Source organism: Nelumbo nucifera, chromosome 6 (genome assembly GCF_055504915.1).
Source record: "Nelumbo nucifera cultivar China Antique chromosome 6, China Antique-T2T, whole genome shotgun sequence".
Lineage (NCBI taxonomy): Eukaryota > Viridiplantae > Streptophyta > Magnoliopsida > Proteales > Nelumbonaceae > Nelumbo > Nelumbo nucifera.
The window spans coordinates 59,710,049-59,723,275 of record NC_142654.1 but is presented as its reverse complement, the minus strand read 5'-3'; the positions used below and the strand labels follow the sequence as shown (position 1 = coordinate 59,723,275).

The 13,227-nt window shown below is 34.7% G+C and overlaps 1 pseudogene; it reads left to right on the top strand.

The window, feature by feature from the left end:
- The first annotated feature begins 366 nt into the window (after window positions 1–366).
- On the top strand, window positions 367–8,796 carry LOC104604228 (uncharacterized; annotated as a pseudogene).
- The last annotated feature ends 4,431 nt before the right edge of the window (window positions 8,797–13,227 follow it).

The window sequence follows — 13,227 nt, the reverse complement described above, 5'->3', positions numbered from 1 at the left end:
ATTTTTAAAAATTACTAAACTATATTCTTTGACAATCTTCCTAAAAATTCTATCACACTTTGTTTGCCATGATCTCGACACAATGGTGGAAGAGCGACAATCTTCCCTCCCCCAGTCACTTCTCTGGAAAGTTTTCTCTCTCTATGTTTTCTTTCTTCTTCTTCTTCTTCTTCTCCTTTGGTTCCAGTCTTCTTTGTCATCGTCGAACCAGTAGTAGGGTTTCTTAGGAGGCATTGGAAAGAAATTCTCCCTTCTATTAATTGAATCAAAAGTGGCATTGGAATGGGTTTCTTTTTCTCATTCTCTCGCATTGAGAATCAAAAACCAAATTCAAATCTATTGTTGGTAGCTTTCTTAGGTGGCAAAATGGCATTGGAATGGGTTGTGCATGCTTGGGTATGTCGTGGGCGTAGAAGCAAATATCTTGGTGTTACTGATGTTGCCAGGTCTCGAATGACTCTGGAAGGGTCTCACCACGGTGACTTAGAACCTACTAAAGTTGTTCCTAGCGGTGGTTCCATTCTACTTGTTTCTGTTAGTGGACATTTACTAGAAGTATGAGACTTGACTGACTTGCGAGGGTGCATCTTGTGCTTTGAATGAGCATCTTTGTCACCAAAAGTCGATCATGAAGAACCAATGCAATACCCTCTTAATTGCCTCTACTCTCGTCTTATACTGGTTCTTGTTTTTGGTTACCTATTTGGTTGTTCATCTCGATTAGTTCAACCCTTAAGAAGTTAAAGAATCAGGAATAGTGAGCTACCCTTTCATTTATCAGATTTAAAACTTGTTGTTTGGAATTGTTTCGTGTCAATTGGTTTAGATTCGGATGGAGGTTGGGAGTAAACTGAGGCACCCAAGCTTTATCACTCTCATTGGAGGATGCCTGTAAGCTTGGTTGTTGGTATATGAGTATCTCCCCAATGGTAGCCTTAAAGTTTGAGTCAACTATAGGGACAACAACCGACTAGATTTGAGATGAGAGGTGTGGAGAGTGCTTAAGCCGATGGCCTCTACATGTGGAGGTTCATCATCTTTTTGTCTAGGGGTTGAGGAACGACATTAGCCTTCATCCTATTTCGTTTGCTTCATTTTCAGGTGAGTTCCAATGTTGAGATAGAAAGATGTCGAGTTTCTTTTGAAGCTAGGGTTTTAGATTCTGCAGAGATAATCTATGGAAGAATCCATTTTGAATTGGGGGTTTTGGATTCTACAGAGAAAGACTCTACGGGAGAATCTATTCTAAACTAGGGTTTTGGATTCTGCACCCAAACTTTATCGCTCTCTACAGGGTTTTGGATTATGAAGTTGGGGTTTCTTCTGGATGAGTTTTCAGTGTTCTCAAAATCCATGAACTAAACTTTTCGTTGGGATGTCATACAGTCTAGAATTCCAATGTTTGGTGATTGTAATTTATTCCATCTTCTCCTGTAGAACATTCCAGCCTCTCAAATAGTTGTCTAAAGACTTTGAATTACTTTTGAAAATTTAAAGAAGAGTGGAGGGTAAAATAGTCTTTTTCATATTTCTATTAACAAACTTTAATGACAACGAAGGATTAGTCAATTGTTAAAAAGCTTAAGGGTACTTTAAGATAATACATAAACAATAAGTATAAAGTTAGTCAATTTCATAAACCATAAGGGTACTTTAAGAAATTTGCCCTAAAAATAAAGAATTTACCAATCTAAAAATAAAAATTTTAAATAATTATGTTAACCTCTTATCATAATGTCTAGTAAATTATAAAAAAATAAAATCAATATACAAACACGTCTCCTCATAAAAATCCTCTTATGTCTTAGTTTTCTATATTAAAATATATTAATACTCTTCTCTAGTAAAATCATTATTCATTCTTTCTCTCTCTCTCTCCCCCCCTTAAATAGTCAGTGCTTGTAACATCTCCCCTCTCCCTATTAAATCCCTTATTTTCTATTAAATATCTTTGAAATTTTTTTGATCCTCTCTAATAAGAGTTCGGATTAGCTGAATGCTTCACATTGTTGAGTAGGCTATGGGATCAATTAGAGGAGTGCATGTAAGTTTTACATGAGAATAATAACCCTTTCCATGCATGAGTGGGGAGAGGGATGGTAATGGGTTTAAAATCTGTTTTGTTTTGTTTTATTTTATTTTTCTCTTGGTGCCCCAACCCTCTTTCTCTCTTGTCTCCACCCTCTACTCCTCCACTAGTAGTCAACTTTCACCATTGATGGTCTCTTTCGTTACCTTGTTCTATTCATATTCTGCCATGAATATGCTACTACGTTGTTGATGCAAATCCAACAATGGCATTTTGAATCCAAGCCAACCATCCTCCATAGTATGAACCCACTTCCTCCTTTCAATGATAGAAGCGGTTAGAAAAATGGGGTCACGGAAACTTGGAGGTGAAGCTTTGAGGCATGCCTAAAGACATTGTCTTTAGAATGTTATTTGCCCCCACTTAGATTTATTGAGTTTGTCGTTGGGATACAGACAAATTTGTTCACAGGATACAACATAGCCTTGGGCGAGAGTTTGCAACTAGCAAAGTTGAAGATTCTTCGAAGGAACCTTCTGTGAGACAGTAGTAGATTGAATAGGGAAATATAAGAGTGATTTTTGAAAAACTTGTGTGCACATTTGCTTGATTCATGTTCCTTAAATAATTTCTGAAGAGTCATAGAGCAGAGGAAGGTGCTGATTTAGAAAAGACTCATTGAACAGTTACAATTTCAAACATTGTGACTGTTAAAAAAGTAGTTAACAGTTAATGACCGTTAACTTTGAATAGTGCCTCTTGATTATACTTGATCGAATTATGACTATTGAAACATCAATGGTTAGCTTAGCACCAAAAGTCAAAGCTGCCCTTCATGAGCCATGTGGATGCACACCTCTAAAGCACCTTATTGCGTCGCACACACACATATGTGCCCATTGCATAGTAGCAAGCCTCCATACTCTTTTCTTTATTTTTAAGGAGAATAAATAAGCTCCTATATAAAAACTCAAAACAAGTTTTGTAATTTTCCAATGTGGGATAAGTTGAAAATTGGTTTTAATAAGAGAAAAAACTATTTTCTAAGACATGTGTGCATGTTTTTTTTATATAATTGATTAATCAAACCCCATTAGATTTAATATCTAATGAAATTAAAATCCAACAACCCCACACTTTGATTGATCAATTTCATAAGTCTCTTTTGATTCAAACTACTATAACATAGTTATGCATACAAACAATGTTTTATAACTTAAACCTTCTATTAGTATTGATATCTTAGAGTCTTGTCAAAGTTATTGGTGACAAGACCTTAAACCAATTATTCTCAAGACAAAACGGTGATACCCATACACATAAAAATGTCCTGTCTCTACAAGAGTTTCAAAATTTTGCTCAGCACTGTTATGACCATGTGCTTCTTTCCTAATTTCATGATCAATCCCGAGAGTAAACCCAACCTCTCATGAGACGCAATGCCACTTCCATGTTCATAGGTAAAGTTCAACTATGTGTTCCGTTTTGACAAATTTCATAAATTCATTAAGAGTTTAGCTCAAACTCTCATTGTAATGGACAACACTATTTAAGTTGCGATGGGAAATTTCTTAATGTTAGTGCTAACAATCACATCATAGTAACTTGTTGTTATACGTTAAGTCCAATACTGATATTTTCAGTTGAGGTCGGGTTACCATTACTAATGACTAAATGAAGGGTTTTAATCTTATCTCTTTAGTTGTCGTTCTTACCAATTCTCTAGGCAAACCTTTGGTAAGAGGATTAATCAAATTTTTACTTGACCTCTCATAAGTTATAGTGATGACTCCATCTTGATTAACAAACAAATTCATATCTTAAATTTATATGTCTAGAATCACCATTATAGGTACCACTATAGGCTCTCGACAGAGTTGTTTTACTATCATAGTAAATAGAAATTATAGGCATATGGCTAGGCCAAAGTTTTATATCCAATAATAAATTTCTAACCCATTTAGCCTCTTTTCCAACAGCTACCAAAGCTATGAATTTAAATTCCATGGTTGAGTGAGATATACAAATTGTCTTTTGGATGCCCAAGAGATCACATACCCTCACCAAGGACGAAAATCCATCAAGAAGTGGACTTGTTTTCTCCATTATCGGTAATCCAACTTGCATCAGTGTACCCTTCTAGTATAGTTGGATAATCACAATAGAATAAGCCAAGTTTGAAGGTTTTTTTGAGGTACCTAAGAACTCTCCCAATTGCATTCTAATGCTTTGCACTAGGATTATTTGTAAACTGACTAAGTTTACTTACTACAAATGCAATATCAGGTTTAGTACAAAGCATAACATACATTAAACTTCCTACTGCATTAGCATACTTAAATTGTTCAATTACTCTAGTAGAATTTTCTACTAGCTTTATACTAAAGTCATATGGTGTGCTATATTTTTTAAATCATAAATGCTTAAATTTTCCAAGTATTCTCTCAATATAATATGATTGACTTAATGCATAACCCCTACTATGCTTTTTAACTTTTATTCCCAAGATGGTATCTACTTCTCCTAAATCTTTCATCTTGAAGATAGATGATAAGTAGTTTTTAGTTTCATTTAAACTAACCATATTAGTACCTACAATAAGTATGTCATCAACATAAAGGCATACAATCACAATTTAGTTTTCAGTAAACTTTAAGTAAATGCATCTATTAACACTATTGTGTTTAAAACCAAAAGGTAGAATGGAAGAGTCAAATTTCTCATGCCATAGCTTGGGAGCTTGTTTTAAACCATATAGTGACTTAATTATTTTATAAACTTTTTTTTCATTTTTAAAAAGGACAAATCCCTCTGGTTGTTCCATGCAAACTCTTTACTTAAGTCATCATTTAAGAAAGCATATTTAACATCCATTTGATGAACAAATAAGTGATAAATGGGTACTAGTGCTATAAGTGTTCTAATATAAATTGTTCTGGCCATTAGCGCATAGGTGTTAGAATAGTCAATTCCTTCTTTTTGATTGAATCCTTTGGTTACCAATCTAGTTTTAAAAGTTTGTACATATCTATCAGTACTGTATTTTGTTCTGAACATCTATTTACATTTGATTGGTTTTGATCTCGAAAGCAAGTCCACTAGTACCCATATGCTATTTGACATTACTGAATCCATTTCATCATTTATAGCTTCATTCCAAAAGACAACATCTCTAGACGCCACGACCTCATCGTTGGTCTTAAGATCATTTTCAATGTTTAGTACAATGAATATCTTATTTAAAATTTTTTCTCTATTAGCCTAAACCAAGAATACAATTGACTAAGTAGAGATAAAATCAGAACCTAAGTATTTCTTTGTTTTTTATCTTTGACTTCTTCTAGGTTTTACTGTAGGTGTTACAGTTGTGTTATTTCTTTTTTTAGTCTCACTGTTACCAATAGGTATTGAGATTTGAGTTTCTCTTTTTGGGTCTCTATCATTTTCAATGGATTCAGAATATAGTTCATTTTCAAAGAACTCAACATCTCTAGTTTCAATTACTCTATTGGACTTCAAATCTAGAAGCCTGTAGACCTTGCTATGTTATGCATATCTAAAATTTGCTTTGAGTCCTAACTTGGTTCTTTTAGGGTCTGGAACCCTATAATATGCTAAGCACCCCCATATTTTTAGGTATGCTAAGTTAGTCATTCTTCTTGTCCATAATTCATATGGCCACTTGTTATTAACTCTAGAAACAATTATTTTATGTAAATGGTAGGCCATTAGGAGTGCTTCCCCCCACAGGTTTAAGGGTACATTAGCTTTCATCAGCATATAGTTTATCATTTCTGTAAGTGTTTTGTTTTTCCTTTCGGTCAAGCCATTTTGTTGAGAGGTATAGGGATCATAATTTTGATGTACTATTCCAAATTCTTCAAAAGAATAATTAAATTCATTCTTAAAGTACTCAACACCCCTATCACTTATAAGGATTTTAATTTTCTTTTTCAATTGATTTTTAACTTCAGTTTTGTATAGTTTAAATATGTCAAAGGCTTCATCCTTAGTTCTCATAAGGTAGACATAGGTGTATCTTGGAAAATCATTAATAAAGGTTATGAAATATCTCTTACATCCTTTAGTTAATACACTATTGAATTCACATATGTTAGAATAAATTAGTTCTAAAAGTTAAGAATTTCTCTCAACACTTGGAAAATGTTTCTTGGCCATTTTAGATTTTACACATATCTTACATTTTTCATTTAATTCATTACTATAAGCAATTAAACCACGTTTACTCATGTTTTTTATGGATTAAAATTCAAGTATGCTAATCTATCATGCCATAAAGAGAACAATCAACAATATAAGTAGAACATTTTCCTTCATTAATACTCAATTTGAACATACTATTACAATCATTTCCTTTTCCAACAAACATCAAATTTTTTGACAGAATTAGTTTGTCGGATTCAAAGACAACTTTGAATCCCCTCTTACAGGTAAGATTTATTGAGATCAAGTTCTTTCTAATATTAAGAACATGGAGAACATTCAAGAGAGTTAGTGTCTTTTCGGAGGTGGAGTTCAATTTCATGTTGCCTCTTCTAGTAACTTTGACACATGTTTGGTTTCTCATATATATCTCTTGGTTATCAGTCACTTATTCATATGTCTTGAAGAAGGACTTGTCCTTGCAAACATGGATTGTGGCGCCTGAATCAAACCACCATCCAGAAGATGATTCTGTCATATTGACTTCAGTAATCATGGCCACTATATTGTCTTCCACCATGTTTGTAGACTTGAATCTGCCTTTCCGATGTCGACAGATTCGAGCATAGTTCCCCTTCTTTCCACAAATATAGCAGGATCTTTTCTTATTGTTGCTCTTTTTGAAGTTCTCGTCCATCTTCTTTACTTGTAATGCATGGCCAGTCTTCTTCGATCTGTTTTCCACAAAATTAAACTTAGAATTTAGCATACAGTCCAGGGTCTTATCCCTATTGTCTCTAGTTCGAGACTCTTCTTCAATATGAATGTGTTGCTGAATTTGCTCCAAGGTAAATTCTTCTGCCTTATGCAGAAGCTTCTTCTTATAATCCTTCCAAGATGGTGGATGTTTGGCAATTATTGCTTCCACTTGGAAAGATTCAGGAAAGATGATATCAAGGGATCGAATTCTATTGATTATCACCTGTAGTTTGTGAACTTGCTCCAATATGGACTTATGGTTGTTCATGGTGAAGTCAAAGTATTTTGCGATAAAATACTTATTAGTACCTACTTCTTGCACCTTGTATATGAATTCTAAAGCCTTTCAGATTTCTTTTGGAGATGAGAGTTTCTTGTAGAAGTTGTAGAGTCAGTCTAATAAGTCATTCAGTATACGTCCTCAACACAAAAGTGAATCATCTTCTTGTTTTTCTATTCTCTTCTTTAGCTTTTCAGTGTCTTTGCTGGTGGGTTCAGAAAGTTGTTACAGATTCGGATCCTGGAGATAGTATAGTTTTATTGTGGTTAAAAAGAAGATCATCGTGTCTTGCCATCAACTGAAATTTGCTCCACCAAATTGGTCAAGTCGAACAAGGTCTTGATTCATCATTTGATCGAAGTCATGCTTGTTTCTGCCTCCATTGCAGAATAACGTTTTAAAATTGTTGGAAAAATTGGGTCATGAAAACTTGGAGGAGAAGCTTTGAGGCGTGCCTAAAGACACTATCTTTAGAATGCTATTTGCCCCTACTTAGATTTATTGAGTTTGTTGTTGGGTTATAGGAAAATTCGTTCCCAGGATACAAAGAGCCTTGGGCGAGAGTCTGCAACCAGCAAAGTTGAGGACTCTCTAAAGAAACCTTCTATGAGACAGTAGTAGATCGAATAGATAGATACAAGAGTGATTTTCAAAAATATTGTGTGTGCATTTGCTTAATTCACGCTCCTTAAATTATTTATGAAGAGTCATGGAACAGAGGAATGTGCTGGTTCAGAAAAGGCTCCTTGAACAGTCACAATGTTAAAAAGGTAGTTAACAATTAATGACTGTTAACTTTGAATAATGCTTCTTGATCATACTTGATCGAATCGCAACTGTTGAAACATCAATGGGTGCGCACCTTTAAAGCGCCTCATTGCGCCGTACACATACACTTTGCGCTGTAGCAAGTCTCCATACTCTCCCCTTTATTTCTTAGGAGTGTAAATAAGCTTTTATTTAAAAACTCAAAAGAAGTTTTATAATTTCCCAATGTGAGACATGTTTAAAACTGGTTTTAATAAGAGAAAAAACTATTTTCCAAGACATGTGTGTAGGTCTTTTTTATATAATTGATCAATCAAACCCCATTGGATTTAATCTCAAATGAGATTAAAATCCAACAGAAACTTTTATGTTTTCCTCAAGAATCAATCAACCTATCTATGTAGTTGTTAATTCAGTCAAATGGAATAATGACTCCTTACTTCAATGTATGGCATCGAATAAATCCTACAAAGTGACCCATTACAACCAAACAAACTTTGATTCAATACACCTAAAAAACAAGAAAGGTATTGTGTTGTGAATTCCAAGCAACCAAGTCAATAAAAATTTCATAAGAAGAACTAAATATACATTGGGGGCGACAATTGTGGCAACTCTCATTATGAGGTTCCAAAAGGACCTCTAGCTAAGCTTAACCTAGAGATATGAATCCTCAAAACTGTTGCCATGGTTTGGACTTTGGATTGGGTCATGATAGGCACAAGGCAAAAATGAGTTAAAAAGTGACATTAATAACATAAACAAGAGAAAACCCAGATTGAACTCAAAGGAATAAATTAAAATTTTAAAGAACACGTTTACCTAAGAAGAAGAAAGAGAAAAAGAAAAAAACCCTATATTTGTGAATCGTAACTCATGACGTGAGAGCTTTTAAGAAAGAGGAAGGGGACCACTAGTGGTGAAAGTTGATAGTGACTAGTGGGGAGAGCAAGGATTGAGGCATGAGAGAAAGGAAAGAGGAAGAGTAAAATGGAAAAATTAAAACCCACTCCCATTACTCCCCCACTCGCACATGGGGATGGCTCTTCTCATGTAGGACTTATGTCCTCTCTTCTAAATGCCCCACAACCCACTCAACAACGTGCGGCATTAAGCTAATCCAAATCCTCTAATGAAAATTCAAAACATGGGTGTAAATTAAATGGATTGGGTGGGGTTAAGGGCCATCCCTTAGGGTTGTAAATCGAGATGGCCCAAGTTAACATTTTACATTGCTTCGGGCTAGGCCCATTCAAATTTTTATGAAAGTTCTACCCAAGGTTGCCTAAGTTGCACCTTTATTAACCCTAGACCAACCTTGGACATGGACATTGGCTTGGAACCAAAATGATATTAAAACCTACATTTGTCAATCTAAACCTAACCAAATTTCTATTCAGCCCTATGCATTCCTGCTAGTTTTAACAAAACAAAACAAGATATCCAAACCTTGCCTAAAATGCATATGAGTAAAGAAGAACCAATTCCTCCATTTCTCAATTATTATGAAGAGAAAAAGAGAATAGAATCTGTAGAGTAATGAGAGAGAACGAGAATTGACCAAAAAAGAAAGAAGACTTTAAAATGGGGGAAGATTCGACTTCTATTACTCAAGGCATGCATTATTGGTTCATGTAAACCTTAGATATTCACGAAAGAAAAGAGACCAAATTAGCCCCTCACAAGATTGCCCCCCACAACGTCCCACAGGACATCCCCGCCGTGTATTGGGAACATCTCCCGATGATGACATCAACATTTTTGGGATTATCATCGGGAGATGTTCCTAATACATGGAGAGGATGTGTTGTGGGACGTTGTGGGGGGCTGATTTGAACTCGAAAGAAAAATGGGTCTCAAGTTGCTTATGTTGGATGGGGTCATCACCCAACTTGAATTGGTGTTTCATACTCTTTCTTTCTTTTCTCTTTTCTTCAATTTTTCTGGATAGAAGTTTGCCTGCTAATTCTTGCCTTGTCTTGGATCATGGTCGCAACATTTCCTTACAATCTCCAATGAAACCACTCTAGATTTGTTGGGCGGGATCAATAGCTAGATCCCAATAGGGATGCACTTTCAAGAATGTATATATAGATTGCCATGTGAATGCAATGTTTGGTCTATCTTTAGTAGATGCAAAGTGGAATTTCTATTAGGGATTCTCTTTCTTTTCTCCTTTCTTCAGTCAAGGTACATGGCATATGGTTCATAGAAATATTAAGTGTTTCGTTTCTTGTTGTAAAGCAAATTAATTTGTGTTGGTATTTTATTTTCTTGCACTTAAATTTAAATTATAGATGTCTGGCTTTCAATTAAGAGTTATGTGTTGATGTGTTATATTTACTATAGAGTTTATTTTACAGATGTCTTCAATTAAACATAGCTTACTGTTAGAAGGTGGTCACATTTCTTTTGAGAAGTTAGCAACTTGTCACTACAATTCACACACAGGGTTGATATTCTCTTTTCTTTGGTATCATCTCTTTATTTTTTATTCGAGAATCTAGTTTTAGTGTTTCTTCTCTATTTTCTTGTATTGATCAATTTGTCTAATTCTAGTTTTTTTTTTTCCAACATGTAATTTATTTGTTTCGTATATACTTGGTTTTTGTTTGTTATTTGAATCATTGTTCTTCTTTGTATTCACTGCAAGGGTTTATGGCTTACTATAATTTCTGTCATAAGCGAATTCTTGCTCCATGCATGCTTTGGTTCTTTTTCTGGTGTTTATTTAATCAGCCAAAAACAATGTAATTAATTAGGAAGTTATTAGAGAACACCTTAGAGTTGACAAATGAAAGGATGATAGCCGTGAATTTGGGGCTGTTAGGTAACTTTGTCTTTGGCAATGCTTTAGGCCAGATGGACAGAGAGGAAGCCAGCCCTTTGGGGCTGTTAGGTAGCTTTACCTTTGGTAGTTCTTTGAGCCACATGGAGGAGAGGAATGAATTTTTGGGCAAAAGGCAAATCCCGAAGAATTGGTGATTAATTTTGCAGTTGAAATGATTTTGTCTATCTATAGTCAAGTAGCTTCTACGTTATCAAACATTGGATCCATGTAGAGTCCAAGTTTGGACCATTCCAAAGTTCTGAGGTTAAGAATCTGGAAAAATAGCTAATGAACTAAGGGTCTGTTAGGTTCATGATCGGAATCGGAATGGGAATCTCTTGGAATCGGAATCAGAATGATCTATTCCCCCTATCTGTTTGGTTCAGACAGGAATCGGAATCGGATTCCGATTGATGTTGTTTGGTTGATTAAGAGGTTGGAATCGGTTTGTGTCAAATACAATGTGTACACATTAGGTGGTGAGCATTGTAGGAGTGCTTACGGTTCGGGTAACCGAACCGTGGGCCTTTTTTTGAACCAAACTAGTAGTATCAGTTTTTAGAAAACCGGTAACCGGAACTGAACCAAAACCAATCGGTTAATTGTCAGATTCCGATTGATGTTATTGGTTGATTAAGAGGTTGGAATCGGTCTGTGTGTCAAATACAATGTGTACACATTAGGTGGTGAGCATTATAGGGGTGCTCACCCGAACCGTGGGCCTTTTTTGAACTGAACCAGTAGTATCAGTTTTTAGAAAATTGGTAACCGGAACCGAACCAAAACCAATCGGTTAACTTTCAGTTTGGTTCACTGGTTTTTTGGTTTTTTAGTTTTTATAATATATAATAAAAAATTATAAGTATATATAAAATATTATATTTTAAATAATAAATAATAAATAATATATTATAAATATATATATTTATATATATAATGCATAATTATTAATTTATAATATATAAAATATATATAATATACATAAATATATAAAATATATATAATATACATAAATATATAAAATATATAGAAAAACATGTATACTGGTTGGTTCGGTTAACTGTCGGTTTTTTATATTGGTTAATCGAAACCAAACCGGTACCTTTGGTTTTTTAAAAACATCGAACTGAAACTGAGCTGGCCGGTTCGATTAACCAATTTTTCGGTTCGATTTTGATTGGTTTTTTCGATCGGTTCATTTTTTTGGTTTTTTTGCTCACCCCTAGTGAGCAATCTTGATTTTTAAGGAATTCGCAAGTGTGACCACCCCCCCTCCCAAAAAAAAAAAACCAAAATCGCATTGACATAAGTTCGAAATTCAAACTCCCAGGATCTTAGCCTCTATTATGTAATCATAGGAATCTGATTCCCATTCCGGGGGAGGGGGTCGCATTCTGCCTACTCATTCCCATTCTGGTCGACCAAACATCTGGAAATGGAATGACTCATTCCGATTCCGATTCCAAGGTTCTATTCTCTCAAACCAAACAAACCCTTAAATGTTATGGGACATCATTAGTTTATTTGGTCTTTAAGTGATCTGAATTAGTGGAAGATAAGCAAGATATGTATTAGGATGTGAATATCTTAGGCCTCTAAACAAGTCTCTCTAATATCATCTCTAAGGCTCAATTTGGAAGAAATACAAATACAAATATGTAAAGTGCAAAACCTTATATTTTATATTATTTTGTATGAATTTGTATCATATATATAAAACTTTGTATTTTGTATTATTTTATATAATTTGTATTGTACATATTTGCATTTTTACTCTTTCCAAATTGAGCCTAAGGCTACGTTTGAAAACAACATAAATGTAAATTGACATTCTGCTGGTTTTATTAAATATAAATCGGTTCATTTTTTATGTTTGATTTACTCTCTTATCGTTTGACACCAACGATATAAATCTAGAGGTGTAAATCGGGCCGTGCTACCCATGGCCTGGCACAGCCCGACCCAACATTGAACCGGCTCGGCATGACGACACGACGGCACTCTGGCCGTGTTAAGCCTGACACAATCGTGTGGGCCATACTGGGCCTAGGGTTTTAGGTCCGCGGGCCAGGCCCTTCCGCCATGACCGAGCAAGCCGTGCCGCTCGTAGCCTGACCCAGCATGGCCCATATATATTATTTATATATATAATATTTTATAAATTATAATTATATAATAATATAGTATATAATATATTAATAAAATAAACAATTATTTTCAAATTTTTTATACTAATTTATTTAATTATTGTACATATAAGCAATTGTATACATCAAAATTCATATAAAATGAAAATTTTAAGTTTTTTTCAACTTTTTTTTAAATAAATAGCTTTGGCCCGATTCACGACCCGACCTAGCCCAAGACTTGGCCCACGGGTCAGTCTGGCCCGCAACA